The sequence below is a fragment of the Gopherus evgoodei genome, chromosome 4, assembly GCF_007399415.2.
Source record: "Gopherus evgoodei ecotype Sinaloan lineage chromosome 4, rGopEvg1_v1.p, whole genome shotgun sequence".
Lineage (NCBI taxonomy): Eukaryota > Metazoa > Chordata > Testudines > Testudinidae > Gopherus > Gopherus evgoodei.
In genome coordinates this window covers 22,798,289-22,816,698 of record NC_044325.1, presented here as the reverse complement: position 1 = coordinate 22,816,698, position 18,410 = coordinate 22,798,289, and the positions used below count along the sequence as shown (strand labels likewise).

Below are 18,410 nucleotides of genomic sequence, written 5' to 3'. Positions count from 1 at the left end.
AAACCAAATGACCTCAGTTAAACTGAAGTATTTTTCATCTTCACCCTAAGCTGTGGTGTGGCAGAGGCAGCAAACATGTGGGGGCCCAGCAATGGGAGGGAATTGATTAGTTGAGATGCATCCAGAGCCTCACAGGTGATCTGTGCCACTTGTTGTGGAGTGTGAGGTGGTGTGTCGTTGTGGAGTGTGAGGTGGTGTGTCAGTGTAACAGCACCCCCATTAGCCAGTGATTTTCTCTTGCCTGGGGTTTTCCCCCTTGTGCTAGGCAGGGTCAGCTGGTCCTGGTGCTCTGAAAACTCCTTCACTTCTTAAGTCTCAGGGATCTGGAGCTGAAACTGAAACGGGAACCCAGGCCAACCTACTCCACTGGGCTCCAGATCAGGGCTCTTAAGCTAGACAGGCAGAGCGGCTCCAGCGCAACAAGCGCTTTAGCAGCAATTCGGCAGCTAGTATGCTGAAGGCATGGGACCGGCGGACCTCCCACAGGCATGCTGCTGAAGGCCACCTGGACTGCCATGCTTGGGGCAGCAAGATACATAGAGATGCCTCTGCCTGCTGTGCCCTGATGTCCTTCCTCTCTCTTCTGGTTGTTGTAGGCTTTTCTAGCCTGTAGGTCCAGTCATCCCGTCTCAGGGTGTAGTCTCTGCATGGCTTCTCAGCAGCTTGCTGGCCAGAAGTTATCTTCTCCAGCCAGCTTGCTCCTCTGGCAGACATCATACCCCTCTGTATCCCAGCTCTTTTATTCTCCCAGCTCCTGTGAGGCTGCCACTCAGCACTGGCCAGCAGTACCTGCTTTAACCCCTTGGTTGCTGGGCCAGCATGGAGTCTATACACCCCAGGACACACAGGAAGGTGGAGGGGAAAACAAACAAACAAAAAACATACAAGGTCCCTACCAATGTGATTTGGAGGAAAATTCCCAGCCCCAAGTTTGGTGATCAGTTTGATCCTGTACACGTGAGCAAGACACACCAGCCAAGCATCTAAAAACAGAATTTTCTGTATGACCATAAAGCATCTGTGTGCCCCAGCGGGTATCCTATTTCTAGCTGTAACTAATCTCTCATGCTCCAGAGGAAGATTAAAAAAACAGATAACAGTGCATCGGGGAAGGGGGAATTTCTTCCTGGCTCCTACACATGATTGGTTTAAACACTGAAGCATGAGATTAGATTATAATCTTTTGATACAGAGCTACAAGGGTTAGGAATATGTTGAGGGGAATGTAGGCAATCATGCTTTCCCCAAGGTTCATGAAAGAAAGAAATCAACACAGGAACTAATAGATTCAGATTGCAAGGCCAGATGTACCATCTAGTCCAATGCCCCTCATATACAGGGTACAGAACTTCTCTTAGATTTCCAGCCATGGGATCTTGTTCAGTAGTGGATAAACCCATGGGCCCAGGGGGCCCATGCCAAGAGGCTCCAACCAATTTGGGGGCTCCCATGGAATGCTGGAACCTATATAGAAGTGCGGGGGATGCTGACACCAGAACTGTGGCCCCACCCCCTGCTCCTCTTCTTCCGCTCCCCCTGGGGACCTGCTGCCCTGCTCCTCCTCTTCCCCCTGAGGCCATGGCCCCAGGCCAGGCCTGAAGCCAGATCCAGGCAGTGGTAGGGTGACCATATTTCCCCCAACCCCTGAATTGGAGCAGTCCCAAGCCACTTGTCCAAGTGTGACCAAGAGTCCCGGGGGAGCCATGCTGTAGTTACTCAATTAGGGCAAACTCCAAAGAATGGGGTAGACCAGGGGTTGGCAACCTTTCAGAAGTGGTGTGCAGAGTCTTCATTTATTCACTCTAATTTAAGGTTTTATGAGCCAGTAATACATTAAGGTTTTTAGAAGGTCTCTTTCTGTAAGTCTATAATATATAACTAAACTATTGTTGTATGTGAAGTAAATGAGATTTTAAAATGTTTAAGATGCTTCATATAAAATGAAATTAAAATGCAGAGCCCCCTGGACCGGTGGCCAGGATCCGGACAGTGCGAGTGGCACTGAAAATCAGCTCATGTGCTGCCTTTGGCACACGTGCCAGAGGTTGCTGTCAAACAGATAGTTAAGGGTTAATGTCTCTTACCTGTAAAGGGTTAACAGGGAACCAATCAGGAGATAAGATGCTTCCCTCCAAGATTTGAAAGTCTTTGTTTGTGTTTTGGGTTTTGCTTTGTTCTCTCTGGGCTCTGAGAGTGACCACGCGTACCTACAGGCTCTCTAACTTTCTATTCCAATTGTGAGTGCAAAAGTAGAAAGGCGGCATAGTCTTTTTATTTGTCTTCCTTTATTTGCAAATGTGTAGTTTGCTGGAAGTATTTTAAATTGTATTTTGCTGGAGGGGGGGGGAGGCTTTTTTCTAGTTTCTATAAGCTGATTGTAAAAAGTTACAGGGTCTATCAGCTTATAGAAACTAGAAAAAAGCCTCCCCCCCTCCAGCAAAATACAATTTAAAATACTTCCAGCAAACTACACATTTGCAAATAAAGGAAGACAAATAAAAAGACTATACCGCCTTTCTACTTTTGCACTCACAATTGGAATAGAAAGTTAGAGAGCCTGTAGGTATGCGTGGTCACTCTCAGAGCCCAGAGAGAACAAAGCAAAACCCAAAACACAAACAAAGGCTTCCCTCCACCAAGATGTGAAAGTATCTTATCTCCTGATTGGTTCCCTGTTAAGGGTTAATGTCTTTTACCTGTAAAGGGTTAACTATCTGTTTATGACAGTTGCCTACCCCTGGGGTAGGCAATCCTCAAAGCTGGTGGATAGTCCAATACTCAGATTTACCAAATCAGCTTCTATATCATCTTACTGGTTACCCAGAAGCCAACAGCACAGTTCCCTTAAAGCAGTCGTCTCTAACCTTTTTATGCCCAAGATCACTATTTGAATTTAAGGGCAACCCAGGATCTACCCTGCCCCTTTCCTGAGGCTCCTCCCCTTTTCTAAGCCCTGCACCACTCACTCCATCCCCTTCTCTCTCAGTCATTCACTCTCCCCCACCCTCACTCACTTTCACTGGGCTAGGGTAGGGAGTTTGGGTGCAGGAGGGGCTCTGGGCTGGGGCAGAGAGTTGGGGTGTAGGAGGGGGCACAGGGTGCTGGCTCTGGGAGGGGAGTCAGGGCTGGGGCTTGGGGTACAGAAGGAGGTTCAGGGCTGTGGGTTGGGCTGCAGCTTCCCACCAGGCAGCACTTACTGATGGTGGCTCCCGATCGTTGGTGCAGCATGGCTGCCGTTAAGGCAGGCTCCCTGCCTACCCCAGCCCCACACTGCTCCCTGAAGGGGTCAGTGGACCCCTGCAGGGGTGGCACATGGCTCCATGTGCTGCCTCTCTCTGAAAGCACTGCCCCCACAGCTCCCATTGACCAGAGGTCCCCATTCCCGGCCAATGGGAGATGCAGGGGTGGTGCTTGCAGGCAGGAGCAGCATGCAGAGGGAGACCCCTGCCCACCCACTCCTGGGGCCATGCTGGCTGCTTCCAGGTGTGGTATGGGGCCGGTGCAGGCAGGGAGCCTGTCTTAGCGGCAGCCCTGCTGTGCCACAGAAGATCACAATCACACCAGTTGGTGACCACTGCCTTAAAGCATCCCAGCCTTAGGCCTCCACCTAGACACCCAAGTCAAATATGATGAAGATTACTGAAAATCTTATTCATCATATAAGAAAGTTCTACCAATCCCAAAGGACTGGACACATTACCCCCCAGGTTAATGAATATTCCAGATTTTACTCAAATACATGCTTACAGCCAATTCTTATTAACTAAAATAAATGTATTAAAAAGAGAAAGGAGAGAAAGTATTGGTTAAAAGATCAGCATGCATACATACATGAGAACAGTTCTGAGATCAGATTCATAGTAGAGATGTAAAAGCAGCAAAGAGTCCTGTGGCATCTTATAGAATAACAGACGTATTGGAGCATGAGCTTTCATGGGTGAATACCCACTTCGTCGGATGCACGTATTCACCCAAGAAAGCTCATGCTCCAATACGTCTGTTATTCTATAAGGTGCCACAGGACTCTTTGCTGCTTTTACAGATCCAGACTAACATGGCTACCCCTCTGATAGTAGAGATGGTAAGCTATGTAGTTGCAGAATTAGTCCATAGGTTATAATCCAATGTTCATATTCAGGGTGATCCAGATAGGACTGAAGATCTCAGTGCATGAAGCATCCCCTGCATGAAGCATCAAGCAGATCTGAGACAAAAAGGATCAGGACCCAAGGGTTTTTATACAGTTCTAGGCCTTCTTTTGACAGCTCAGCGTCCTTAGACAAACAATGGGCAATCAAGGAAACTTTGAAATAGACCTATTTCCTAAGTATCACCAGTAGTTACCTACAGGGATTAACACAAGGCAATTGCCTGTTTTCCACCATTTGTAGGTGACTTGCTACGCATTTCAAAGAAAGAACTCAGTGATACCACTATGTTTACAGTTCATTTAAAAGTTAAGATGTCCTTTTGATATCTCTGCATTAATAGCTATAGTGACAGACAGGAACTGTTTGTCCACATGACTAACTTGGGGGAGGGGGGGAGATGCTCAGTGGTTTGAGCATTGGCCTGCTAAGCCCAGATATGCGAGTTCAATCCTGAGGAGACCATTTAGGGATCTGGGGTAAAAAAAATCAGTCTAGGGATTAGTCCTGCTTTGAGCAGGGGGTTGGACTAGATGACCCCCTGAGGTCCCTTCCAATCCTGATATTCTATGATCTGTGAACATTTAACAAGATACAAATAGACACACACAATTAGTATAACCTCCAATTCTCTAACACTACAGGTTTGCATTTCAAAGTTCTAGTCTATCTATCATGGAATGGCCCTAATTACCATTCACATACTTTTCTAACCTGTCTCTAAAGGTTGACCCTGGGTCAGTTAGCCTGCAAGCCCCTTAATCCTTTCTATTCACACTTAACACACTTTGTATAAAATTAGTTGTAATTATATAACAGTGGTAGCAACAATGATTTGCACAGTCATATTCTAATCAGATATCACACCAAGCTCCCCTCCTCGCTTATGCAGGGCTCCGCCACTCACCCTCCAAGTCCCACTGCTCACCCCCTCCCTGAGCCCTTTTTTGGGAAAACTGGGCATTTGTCCTGTTTGCTCTTGCCAATTGATGACAAATGCTCAGTTTTGCCAAAAAGGTTTTTTAAAAAAGGGACTGTTCTGCCAAAACAGGATGTATGGTCACCCTAGGCTGTGATAAGAGCCACCCAGGGAGCCCTGGTGATTGCAGGGCACCACAGACCCTCCACCAGCCCTGAGCAAGAGCAGCCCCCAGCCCATATCCCTGCCCCCCAGTGCACCCATCCAGGGATCTCCACAGCATCCCAAATTCCTTGGGCAGCTCTTACCACAACTCAGCTTTCAGCCTGGAGAAACCAAACACTCTAATTAACATGTCTCCCCTTAAAGGTGAACTTGAACAGCAATTTAAAGGTTCTTACCCCAGAGCCTAGGTTTGGATTACTTAAAACTTCCATTTCAAAACAAAAGTCTCTGCATAAACCCAACCTGCAGGGAGCTGGGCTAGAAATCACCAGCTCAGCTGCTCCTGGTCTCTATACCCCATCACCTCAGCATCCTGTTTTAAATAGAGCAGCCCTTGATTGGAGCAGGGAGGCTCCTTGATCATATGAAGGTGGGTCTCATTGCAGCACCTGGCTCGCCTGTTAAAGGTAGTACCCTCCGTAATATCAGGAGATTCAAATTGTTCTAACAGTAACCTGTCTTCATTATGTACTATCCTCGCAATCATTGTGTCAGCTGCAAACCTGAACAGCAGAGATTTTAAATCATCTTTCATCTGCATGGGTCGAGTTGCAGGGTAAGTGTATCAGACGAGATTGTTGACTACGTGAGTCCTATGACCGTATGAAAATGAGTTAGTGAATATGATGTGACAACAATGTGTTGAACCTGCTGCTGCTAACACCTACCTATTCTTTATACAGCACTTGGAATCTTCAGGGCACCATACAAACACAACTAACCATCCCTCCCATCGCCCATGAGGAAGATCGACAGAACTGTCCCCATTCCATAAAGGATGAAACTCAGACATGGTGGTGAAGTGACTTATCCAAGCCCACACAGTGCATCAGTGGCAGGAAAAGGATTTAAATTTGGGACTTTAGTGCCCAGTCTCAGGTTTAGCTCAAATAGTGCATTCAGTTTGCTCTTGTTCTATTGTAATCCATGTAATCAGATTAAAAAAACTGATATCTCAAGCAACTGAACATGACATTCTGCATGGCTCATCGGGTGCATTAAGGGGATCTCACATCTTGTAATCTATTTGCCTTTCAATATGAGGAGGCTGTGCTATAAGCATAACATTATGCCATTTGTTGGGCATTCAGTGGATAACGTGTAATTATGAGATTATACTTCAAGAGTTCATTAGGGATTTGGAAGGCCAAAAATGTCGAGGAAAAGTGCCTTTGCCACAAAGAATGTGGAACTTTCACACATGAATATCCCAGTAATCCATTCTTTTTAGAACACATTGATTGCTCTGCAAGAATGCAATACACAGGCTTTCCTTATGAGACTCCCTATAACTGAATGGGTCCTAAGAATTTTATACCACCAGAGAGAGACCATGAATGAATTACCTGTTGGCATCTCAAGACTATCTCCAGATTGTGTATGTTCTCACTGAACACCTGGTTAGTAGTAGTAATTCACATATTCTGACATAAAGCCACTCCAGAGGACCGACACATGTTATGTATTAACAGAGTTGCATGAACAGGAATGAATATTTCAGAAAGAATGTGCTGGATTTATACTCAGGCAAGAGTTACTCCTCTCCAAGACTCCCCAAAGGAGCCATTATTTGGAAAGCTCTCACTTAGTGACTCATTTAACCCAGCAGGAAGATATTGAGAAACACCAAGCTGACCTTTGATAACTGTAGGGTGAGCAGAACAGTTGTGCATCGTTGGCTGAGGCGCAGAGAGCACGGGCGAAAGGGGAGGCAATCAGGGCTGCTATTTGTGCTGCTTAATCCATGCTCCTTCTATCACTAATGTAGCCAATGGCCCAACCCTTCGTTTGCCTCTGTTCCCACTGAGAAACCCCACACAGAGCGATGTCATTCTGAACACTAGTTCCAGGAGCCTAGGATTTCAGTAGATCCTGTGGATCTCGTGCCTGGAACTGCTTGAATTTTCAGCCTTTGCAGTATTGTGCATGAAGTTCTTTTCCACGAAGTGCATGGTTTCAAGTGCCTTTATTCCTTTGAAAAAACAACAGGAGTACTTGTGGCACTTTAGAGACTAACACATTTATTTGAGCATAAGCTTTCGTGGGCTACAGCCCACTTCTTTGGATGCTGCAGCCCACAAAAGCTTATGCTCAAATAAATTTGTTAGTCTCTAAAGTGCCACAAGTACTCCTTTCTTTTTGCGGATTGTAACGAGGCGGTGTGGCTCCCCTCCTCATCCAGGAGGGTCGAGCCCCGTCAATCATCCAGATGGGCGGGGCCTCTAAGCAGAAGTCCCGCCCCCCAGAGGGTCAAGCGGCAACCCGGAAGAATAAAAGCCGGCCCTCAGCCCTCAGTTGGAGCCCTGCCACTGTCAGGAGCAGACCTGTCTGCAGGAGCTCCTGACTGGGAAGCCGCTGAGGCCACAGGCCGGTGTCCGGACTGGCCGGAGCTGCCCCGCGCCTGCTAGGATGAGGAGCTGCCGGAGCTGCCCCGCGCCTGCTAGGACAAGGAGCTGCCGGAGCTGCCCCGCGCCTGCTACGACGAGGAGTGGCTGGAGCCGCCCTGGCCCTGTTGTGGCCCCGAGGACCCCCTGGAACAGGCCTGGCCGGACTTCCCAGAAGAGCTGCCGGACCTGGCGCCCAGCCCTGGTCGTGAGGAGCCGATGTGGTGGGATGACCCTGAAGGTGATCCCACAAGCCAGGTAGGCTTGGAGGGGGATACAGGAAGTAGCCCGGGGAAGCCTGACGCTAGTCAGGCTGTAGAGCAAACCTTGCCAATGTCAGTGTGTTTCGGTCAGGACTCCCTTCCCCACCGACCGCTACTAGCAGCATCAGCTGCTATTAGGGCCCCGGGCTGGAACGCAGAGGAGAGGGTGGGCCTGTGTTCCCCCTGCCACCCGTAACTGGGTGGCAGACTCCCCCTTTGACTTTGCCACTGCTCTGCCCTGCTCCAAAGGCCAGAGCTGTTAGAACTGTGTTTGGCTCCCCGCCCGAACCAAGGGCTGGGCCCCCTTTGACTTTGCCACTGCCTGGTCTTACCCACAGGGACCGACTACCTGCATGGTGGGTGACAGTCCTGAGAACCGAGACCCGCAGAGGACAAGTCGAGGCCGGTGTAGCTCCCCTCCTCATCCGGGAAGGTCGAGCCCCGGCGAGTCTCGCTTACAGGATACAGACTAACACGGCTGCTACTCTGAAACCTGTCCTTATCCCTTTGGTTACTTTCAGAGGAATTCATTCTTCTGTTCTGCACAGCAAGATCCTTGGAGCCAACTTTAGCCCTGGAATAAGCAGGCACAATTCTATTGATTTTTGTGTAATTGCACTGCCTACACACAGGTTGGTTGGGCCCAAAAAGCCTCAATCACTTTAAAGCTTGTTCAAGGCAAATTGCTCTTTAAACACAACTGGATTCTCAACTATTAGTCTGTACCTATGCTCTACTGAGACAGCCCCTCAGGCCTTCAGCTGCAGCACTGTTTGATGGTGCCAGAGGCAATGTGTAGCTATTGACAGTGTGGGGGCACAATGTAAATGTTTGCGGGGGGGGGGATGTGACTGTCCCTTGCATTACCTCTGGATCTACTACGAGGTTTTCAAACAGTGGGATGTGTCCTGCTATGGGGGTGCAGAGGAATGTTTGGGGAGGAGGGTGAGCGGCGATGCTAGGTAGCTCCAGAAGGGAGTGCCACCTCCACCCCCTGATTTACCTCAGCAGGGCACTTAGCCTGTCTGGGGTGTGTGTTGGAGGGGAAGGTGGAGGCAGGAGGCACAACCAAAAATTGTAACTCAAAGTGGTGAGGGTGCGGTCAGCTCAAAGTTTGAAAACAACCCTTTTGGTTGCACCCTCCACCCCTAATCCAGACAGGCTGGGTGGCCTGCTGAGTTGAGTCGGGGGGGCAGGTGGTGCTCCCTTCCTGAACCCTGCCACGCAGGGCTGGTCTGAGCTGCCTGGCATTGCTGCTTCCCCCCACCCAAAAGTTCCTCCGTAGGGAGGTGTGCCCTACAGTATGAAAACCTCTTACAAAGCTGTTGCTAAATGAAAGGCAGAAATCTGGGATGGTGGGGGACACATGAGGAGAGATGAGCTACCAGCGAGGAGAGTAAGTCAGAGACTGCTACCTAGACCCCTGTGAAATTTGAATCTGCATCCCTGCAGTCCAAGACCACTGCTCTAACCCCCTGAGCAACAGAGCTAGGCCCCAGGTCTGTAATGGAGGAAGCCTCACCACTACACTGAGACCAGGTAATTAATGGCTGTTTACTCATGTCTGGAGCAATCTCATCGAAGTTATGCAATACACCAAAGTCACCCTCGCATGTCGCCTCTGGGTGATGCAGATAACAGCTCAAACCAGTCAGATGTGGTAGATGCAGGGATCACACTTCTGCTATTGACTGGATCATTACAGCGCACAGCATGTGATGTTTTGAATCAATGGCACGGCGCTCTGCCCCACAGAACACAGAGCTGAGCTGGCTGTTCATCTGTTGCCCGTCTCCCCTTTCAGAGCAGAAATGGAGCATTTCCATTGCATTTGGGCCCAACCACGCATTCAGCCTAAGCAGTATTTTCTGTCCTCAGACAGTCTCTCTTCTGAACCATTTCCTATTTAAACAAGCCCACGGTTGCACATTTCTCTTACTGGATTACCATTAAGAAGCCCCTTTTGCTTATGGAAGTATTGTATAGGTTAATTTTGAGCAGGTGCACGTTTTTGTTTGATTAAGCACCCAGCACAGAGACAACTCCGAGGCTAATGGAACATCTGCCTGATGGCTATGAGCAAAAAAACAGCCGTAGTAAGTTAGTTTCATAGTTATTCTCAGGTAGCTACAAATGACAACCACAGTACTATTTTTTGCCCTTCCTGTTTAAGAAGTTATCACAGTGCTCGGTAGGTAAGTTTATATTCATTGCTGTAGTTTATAAATTCCTCCCTTAGCTTCATAGCCCCAGCTCGGCTACTTTGTTTAATGCAAATTTGGGAATGAGAATCGCAGGAGACAAAAATAATCTGGGAGTTTCCCAACATGCTTCCCAACTCCAGGACTTTTTGCTAAAGGAAACAGAGTAAGTGTTTTGAGAGACATTAGTGCTATAAGCCTTATAAACAAAGGCTATTCTAGCAAGCCCTTCCTTACACCAATAGCTACGAATGCATGCAAGTCTTATGATCATCTTTACCATGGTTCACATTTTGCCCTTGTTAATGCTACAGTAGAGGCACGTATTGCCCATGTTTACAATAGGGAATTCTACCAATACTGTGGTAATGCTATTGCAGGCAAAGATGATTTAAGAATGGTCTCTGTACTCCTTTGGCGTTACTGGAACAATTTGCAGGAGTGCTAGCATGAGTCCATGTATGTGAATCACCTCACCCATCATTACAATTTGACTCTCTCTGGGATGGAACGTAGCAACACTGCACAAGGGGTCAGGGCAGGAAAAGAAGAAAATTTTAACAAACTGACGAATCAGTGAGAATTTAGGGAGGCAGAATGAAGTGACTGTTATCCGGTCAGAACATTACAGCTACTGCTTTCTCTGAAGTGGTCTATGGGAATTTTGTTGCGCACAGAAGGTCAGGGGGGCCTTAAGGTTTAAGTCTCATCCACAATCATCAATGGTAAAAGCCCCACTGTCATAAACATAAAGCTAAAGGTAGCATAAAATCCCTCTTAACCTGTAAAGGGTTAAGAAGCTCAGATAAACTGGTTTGCACCTGACCAGAAGGACCAATGGGGAAAGAAGATACTTTCAAATCTGCGGGGGCGGTATGGAAGGGGAAAGGCTTTTTTTTGTGCTGTGTGGGTGTTCTCTCCGGAGATGAAGGGAAAGACCAAGCAAGTAATCCAGCTCCCACTGAAATAATACATCTAATATTATAGAAATAGTAAGTAATAGCAAGGAAATGCGTTAGAGTATCTTTTGTTTTAGCTTGTGAATTTTTCCTGTGCTAAGAGGAAGGTTTATTCCTGATTTTTTTGGTAACTTTAAAGTTTTGCCTAGAGGGGAAATCCTCTGTTTTGAATCTTTTGTTACCCTGTAAAGTTATCTTCCATCCTTATTTTACAAAGGTGATTCTTTTATCTTTAAATAAATTCTTCTTTTAAGATCCTGATTGATTTTTTCATTGTTCTTAAGATCCAAGGGTTTGGGTCTGTGTTTACCTTTACCAACTGGTGAGGATATTATTCTCAAGCCTTCCCCAGGAAAGGGAGTGTAGGGCTTGGGAGAATAATTTGGAGGAATAGGACTCCAAGTGGTCCATTCCCTGATTCTTTGTCTAAATCACTTGGTGGTGGCAGCATACTGTTCAAGGACAAGGTGGAATTTGTGCCTTGGGAAAGTTTTTAACCTAAGTTGGTAAAAATAAGCTTAGGGGTCTTTCATGCAGATCCCCACATCTGTACCCCAGAGTTCAGAATGGAGAAGGAACCCTGACACCCACTAGGGTGACTAGATGAGAGAGGTGAAATGCCAGTGAAGCAAAGAAAACCCAAAAAAAACAAGAGCCACCAGAGCACAGGAAAAATTGGTGGGGGCCCAGCACCCACCAGCAGCTCCACACCCCGCCCCTCCCTGCCCCAGCTTGCCTTCACTCTGCCTCCACCTCCCCTGAGCTGGCTGCCACGTCCTGCTTCTCCCCCCTCCCTCCAGCACTTGCACCGCCATACAACTGATTAGCGCAAGCCGGGGAGGGAGAGGTGAGGAAGAGGAATGCAGCATGCTTGGGGAAGAGGCAGGGCCAGGGCAGGGATTTGGGGAGGAAGCCAATAGGGCAGTGGGGGGGACTGGGAGGTAGGGCCTGGGTGGGGATTTGGGGAGGAATCCAATGGGGGAGGGAGGGGCGGAGTTGGGGCAGGGCCAAGGTGGAGAGGGGGGCACAAGTCCCCTCTGCCTGTGTGCCAGAGGGCATAATATCGGGACAATTTGCATCCCAACCGATGTTCAGTCGGGACATAGGACAAACAAGTAAATATCAGGACAGTCTCGATAAAATTGGGATAACACCCACTGACTTCAACTATTGAATCCACACCCCCAGTGGGATTTTCCCTGGAAGACTTCCATGCAGTACTAGCCAAGCCCGCTTGGCTTAGAATATGTGATAAGATCACAGCTGAAGGGGAGTGCCTGTATAAATGCCAAATGTGAAGTCTGGAGAAAATAAAGATGCAATGCTTACAAATATAACAATCCTTTGCTTTCTCTCCCAAGGCTGCAGTTTTGAAACCTTCAGAGAAAAATATATCTGTACAGTGCTTAACACAACAGGGTCCTGGACAATTATTGGGGTTCCTCCAATACCAATAATAAATACAATTCATTTAATTTTTATAACCTAGAAATCTCAACAACCTAATTAACTGATGCAAACAAACTGGATATATTTCCTCTATAAGTGTATTCACATAATGAACATCATGGCATTGTGCTGATAATTGCACATCCACCTGCGATTACTGCCGCCCTCTCCCACTGCACATTGAGACGACTGTACTTCTGAAAGCCAGCAATCCATTTCAGAAGATTCCTGGATTGAAGGGGGCAGTGTGAGGGGTATTGTCCCCTTATGCATTCAATGAAGAGAAGTTATTAATCTTGCAGCAGAACTCTTGCTAAGAGCTCAGAGAAGGTCTCTGATTCTGTCTCCAATGAGATATGCCACAACAGTGGTGAAATGCAACATGGAAAGCACCACCAGCCATGGCAGGAGGATTCAAGTGAAAAGATACCCTGATCACTAAATATTACATTGTAGGTATTACTGTATCCACATACTTAAGTCTCACGGTTGCTTCATTTCCATAAGGTAGGCATAGGACTGAAAGTAACCTCCTGAGTCATCAAGTCCAGTCCCCTGCTATTACAGGCAACCCTGTCATATAATCCCTGGCCCAGCTTTTCTCTTGGGGATTCTACATATCACATAAGATATTACAGAGCACACCAAGAATTCACAGTACTTAACAGTGTTCAAACTAGTGACACTGATTCAGCCTCATTAGTCATTATTCCCTGGCCTACTGCCTTCTCGTTTGTAATGTCTTTTTCATTAGGAGTTCATTCATATTGCAATTATTTGTATCGAAACATGTAAGTGTCCAGTTCCAAAGGATTGTCTTTTGCCACTTACTAAAGTAACAATAACATAGAGTAATCATCCCAGAGTGCCTCCCCATGGCAAGACCCAGCATTGCAGCCCCTCCTCCTGCAGACTTTGGTGGTCAATCCAGCGTCTTAGTCGTCCGGCCACATCTCTCTATAGGTAAGTCTACAGTGGTGTGCATGCCCCTGTAGTGGATTGTGTCCATACGGTCACAAGCTAGGCAAACCCACCCCAAGAGTCCACATTTGCTGTGCTGGTCATGCATAGAACCCTGTGTACTGCATCCACACTGCTACTCCAGATATGCAATTCTGGGGCAGTTTCAGGTGGCATATCCCAGAGTTCTCTGTGCCAGATGGAACCTCCCTAGAAACTGGTTTGTGGTGTGTTGCTGGTAGCACATTCCTGTCCTTTCTGGACCCCTGTGCAGAAGAGACTCTTTCTCCATCTTCACATTGGCCAGTGACTCTTCCAGATGAGGTCTCGCCTCACTTCTGTCCATTCAAAACGGGTCACAGCCATGGATCAATTGAATGAGCTGATCCTGATCTTTCTTGCAGGTGCGATGTTTGTGTAGTGGAATATGAGCATGGCAAGACACTGGATTGTATTTCAGGAGCATTTTCTGAGATGTCGAAGGCAGCTGGACCTGGGGGATGAGAACCATTCATTCATGGCAGACTGGACAGACACAATGGAATAGCCCTGGGTTTACCATCACTGCAGGTGCAGGAGAACTAATACAGTGTGGTGGGCTCACACTGTTTTGCCAACTTAGGATGATCCGTGGTGGCTCCAGAACCTCTGCATGAGGAAACAGGCCTTTGTGGATCTATGTGAGGAGCTTGCACCAAGCCTCAGCTGCCAGAGAACTCAGCTGAGGAATGCATTAGTGGTACAGAAGCAGGCTGCTATTTCCCTCTGGGGGTTAGCTACCTCAGACAGCTACAGACCCATAATTGACAGGGACCATGGTGCTTGAACCCTGTTCTAGAGGGCTGTTTAGAGCAAGTAAGTTCCAACCTGCCACCCAATGACCTGCTAACAGTTGTCAGAATAGTGCTGAACTCTGACAGAGGACCCTGGTCCTGGGAGCTGATTGGCAGAACACTGGGGGTCCTGATTGGTTCACAGCTTCTATTTAAATCAAGCACAAGAACAGGAAATTGTCCTGTTTTCCCTGCTTAGGACTGCTTCCCCTGCAATAGCTGCTCTTACTGCCGATCTCCTGGTAACCTGACCCTGCCTGACACATAACTCTCCAATTTCCCCTTGGCCTGCTGCAAACTCTGACCTCCTGTTATCTAACCCGGCCTGAGTCCCAAGCTCTGCTCCGACCACTATGTCAGATCACTCACATCCCAGTTGTGACTGTAGCACACCACTTTGGTGCTGGCAAGTCTACTGTCGGGGTCATGGTAGTGAAGGTTTGTGAGGCAATTAACCTTGTGATTTACACACAGATGGCCAGCATAAGAGATGTGCCTGAAATATTCACTGGTTTTCAGAGGATAGGGTTCCCAAACTGCACTGCAGTCAGAGTTTGCCAGTCAGAATAGGCAAGAATGAACCACGATGGATATCATCCCATCATTCTTCAGGGCATGGCTGACAACAGAGGCAGGTTTCTAAACACAGATAGGGAAAGCACAGGAAAGATTCATGATGCCAAGGTTCTGAGGAGATCTGCCATGTTCTTAAAGTGGGAAGCAGGGACTTTATTTCCCAACAAATGATCTTCTGCTGAAGATCTGCTACCATCTTCTCTCTGACAGCAGAAGTGCCTCCAGTTCTGAAAGATGCACATGAACCCCATTCAGCTGAACTTCCTGAGGGCAAAGAGGTAAAAATATGGTAAATCTTAAGGTGGTCCGAGTTACTGCCACAGGACAGCTGTACACAGAGGACCTAACTGGGACAGAGACAGTCTCTGCTTGCTTGTTTGCTTTCTATACTTAAAAGAAAGCAAATGTACCATATGGGCAGTAATACTCCTTCCGTTTACAGATTAAGGTCCTGATTCAGCAAAGCATGTAAGCATGTATTGAATTCTAACCACTATATTCTAACCACTGAATTCTATAAGTAGCCCCATTGGGATTGTGGCATGCATCTGATGAAGTGGGTATTCACCCCCGAAAGCTCATGCTCCTAAACGTCTGTTAGTCTATAAGGTGCCACAGGATTCTTTGCTGCTTTTACAGATCCAGACTAACATGGCTACCCCTCTGATACTTGGCATGGTTAGAGTTAGGCACATCCTTAAGTGCGTTGTTGACTCAGAGCCCACGATGGATAGTTTATAATGTTTGACATAGTATGTGGTCCTTGTGAGGCTCCCTTGAGCCTTCCTTCCATCGCTAAGAACATCTTTGCCCAGCATCTCTCGCTACTCTTAGAAACCCTCCTTTCCCCCCTTCCCCTTTACAAAAGATTTTGGGATCACACGTAACAGGGCATACTCCCATATACAGTATGCCAGGAACCTGCTACCATCAGACAGGACTCCCCTATTGTAAGCTGTAGCCCAGACAGGATTTGGTAAGGTTGGATGACCTTCTGAATCAGCACTTCATTCCTTCTGATCTAAAATTAAGTTCCTTATCTACAATATAGAAGCTACACTATGACACTTACATAACAGCCTGCATTTGAGCGACCGTTTCAGGGAGGTCAAAGACAAATCTGAACTAAAGGAATCTGAAAGAAATCCTCATATATACAGATTTTTAAGGACATAAACATTTCTATCTACGTAGGGGAGGTTAGCTATAAAAATGGCCCCATTTCCACTGAGAGACTGACTGTTCCAAAACTGTTTTCATGAACGGATGCCAAAGGGTTTCAGGTAACAGCGGTGCTGCCTGCTGGTAGCCAGTGTGTAGCAGGGTAAACTTGTTTTTTCAAAAGGCTGTTGAAAACTACTTGACTTACAAGCTGCCAGAAGCCATTTTAAATATCCATGCTTGGAAACTGTTTCAGAAGGTGTTGGATTGCTCAGTGCATGAGCACCTGAGTCGAAGCACTCACGTTAGGGCACCAACCAGGAGGTACCTGGAGTCGAAAGAGGAAGGATACATCTGAAATACTGAGCAATGGTGAGTAACAAGCAGTTTTGCTGAGCAATATTTGGAAATCTGGGATTCTCTTTTCTCTGGATAGCACCAGTAGCTTCAGTATTTGAAGAAAATATACAGCTTGCATATCCCCACCTCGTTTGGTGGTGTAGAGGGTTAACTGCTGCATGTTTGTGTTAATACCACAACAGGTGTGTGCCTTCAGAAGTTGTTAACAAGGGCAAGTTTATATAAATAAGGAGCATTAAAGGCATGAAGGTGGGGTCATAAGACAATTATAGTGTGGTGTTTTCATATAGCTTTCTATTCCAGAACCTCAAAGTACTTAACATGCATAATTATGCCTCATACCCTTCCTTTGATATAGGTAATTATTGCCACCAACACCCCAGTACAGATAGGGAAAATGAAGCACAGATGTTAAGTAGATTGCTCAAGATCACACAGCCAGTGGAAGAGCCAAGGATAGAATTCAACTCTCCTGACTGTCTTCTGCACTAACCACTAATCAATGCTCCCTCCCTATTGAAAAGGCAGCACTGAGAATAGAAAATGCTGGAACATATTTGCATTTTAATTCAGGTGTGCCACAGCTTGACTAACCCCATTTCTGCTCCCTGAAAGCCTGTTAGCACCAGCGAAGAGGAGAAAACTAATCTTTCTCGTGGCAAATCTCCAGGCACAGATTTCTCAAGCCAAATCAGTTCCTGTGAAAAAATGTTTCAGGCAAAGACGGGGAAATGAGAATATTTCCTGTCCTGATTAACACCATTCACACAACTGTCTCCATTGATTCTGCCACAACGATAGCCACAAGAATCATAGAAATAAACAAGAATATCTCTATCTATTTTTGCATAAAGGGTCACCATAGAATCAGTGTTCTCAGACATTATTCGTTAATATTCACCATTAAATATATTTAACAATAATACTACTTAGACCTCACATAGCACTTGATAAAAGTAAAGTATATCAGTCCCCATTGTATAGATGGGGAAACCAAGGCAGAAAGTGCTAAGTGATTTGCCCACCAAGGTCATAAAGCAGTTCAGTGGCAGACTCAGGACTAGCACACAAGTCCCCTGACTGCTGGGCAGTAGCCTAGCTGCTAGACCATACTGCCAACATTACTAGCCCCTGTACATTTAAAACATACCAGTGACAGCTGGGCCCAAACTGAAACCTCAAATATGGACCTTCCTCCAACAAGTATCTGGGTGAGAATGTCAGACCAGCCACAAAAATGAACCCTTCCTCCAACCTACATTTCAGAGTACTGCTGTCAGATTTGAATTCCTGGTCCCAAACCCACCTTTTGGTTTTGACTTTGGGTTGGGTCAAAACCAGATGGGCCCTACATTGAGAGTTTAGTACGAATATGGCTCAAGATGGCACAAATATCTAGAACAGCTGATTGTAAGAGATTTATAGCATTTGAAGCCAAGATCTCAAAAGAACTGCTCAAGATCTTGGAAGCATCAAGCCACCGCCCTGGCTCAGGTTAATCCTCTAACCCAAAACTAAAGTTTGGCAGCTGGTGCTCACAAGGCACTCTTACAGCACGTCTACACTATGAACTTAACTTGATCCATGTCAGGTCGACTTACAGGCACTGCAGCAATTACTGCAGTGGCTCATGTCCACGCTGCCCTCCCTTCTGTTGGTAGTGTGCGTCCTCCCCAGGAGTGCTTCCATCGACTTAAAAGGGGCAGTGCTCCATGACTCTCCAGGGCTCTCAACTCTGTGCACGGCTCCTCACCTGGAACTGGGATTCCCCCCACCCTTGGCTCCCCTCTGAGAGCAGGGCAGCCGCACTGGGCTTCTCGGCTCCCCTCTGGGAACGGGGCAGCCAACTGGACACCAGGCGCATATCTTCCCACTGGGAGCCTGGCTTCCCCCACTCTGGCTCTCAGCTGCTTGCTTCCTGCTGGGAGCACAGCAGCTGACTGGACTCAGGGTGAAGAGCTACCTGGTGGGC

The 18,410-nt window shown here is 47.1% G+C and overlaps 1 protein-coding gene across 1 annotated transcript in view; it reads left to right on the top strand.

Moving 5' to 3' along the window:
* Positions 1-16,273: 16,273 nt before the first annotated feature.
* TNFAIP2 (TNF alpha induced protein 2) overlaps positions 16,274-18,410 on the top strand; it is a 40,760-nt gene continuing 38,623 nt past the window's right edge. The window contains exon 1 of the mRNA XM_030558687.1: positions 16,274-16,450. The gene's annotated coding sequence lies outside the window, so the exon portion shown is untranslated. The remainder of the gene's footprint in view (positions 16,451-18,410) is intronic.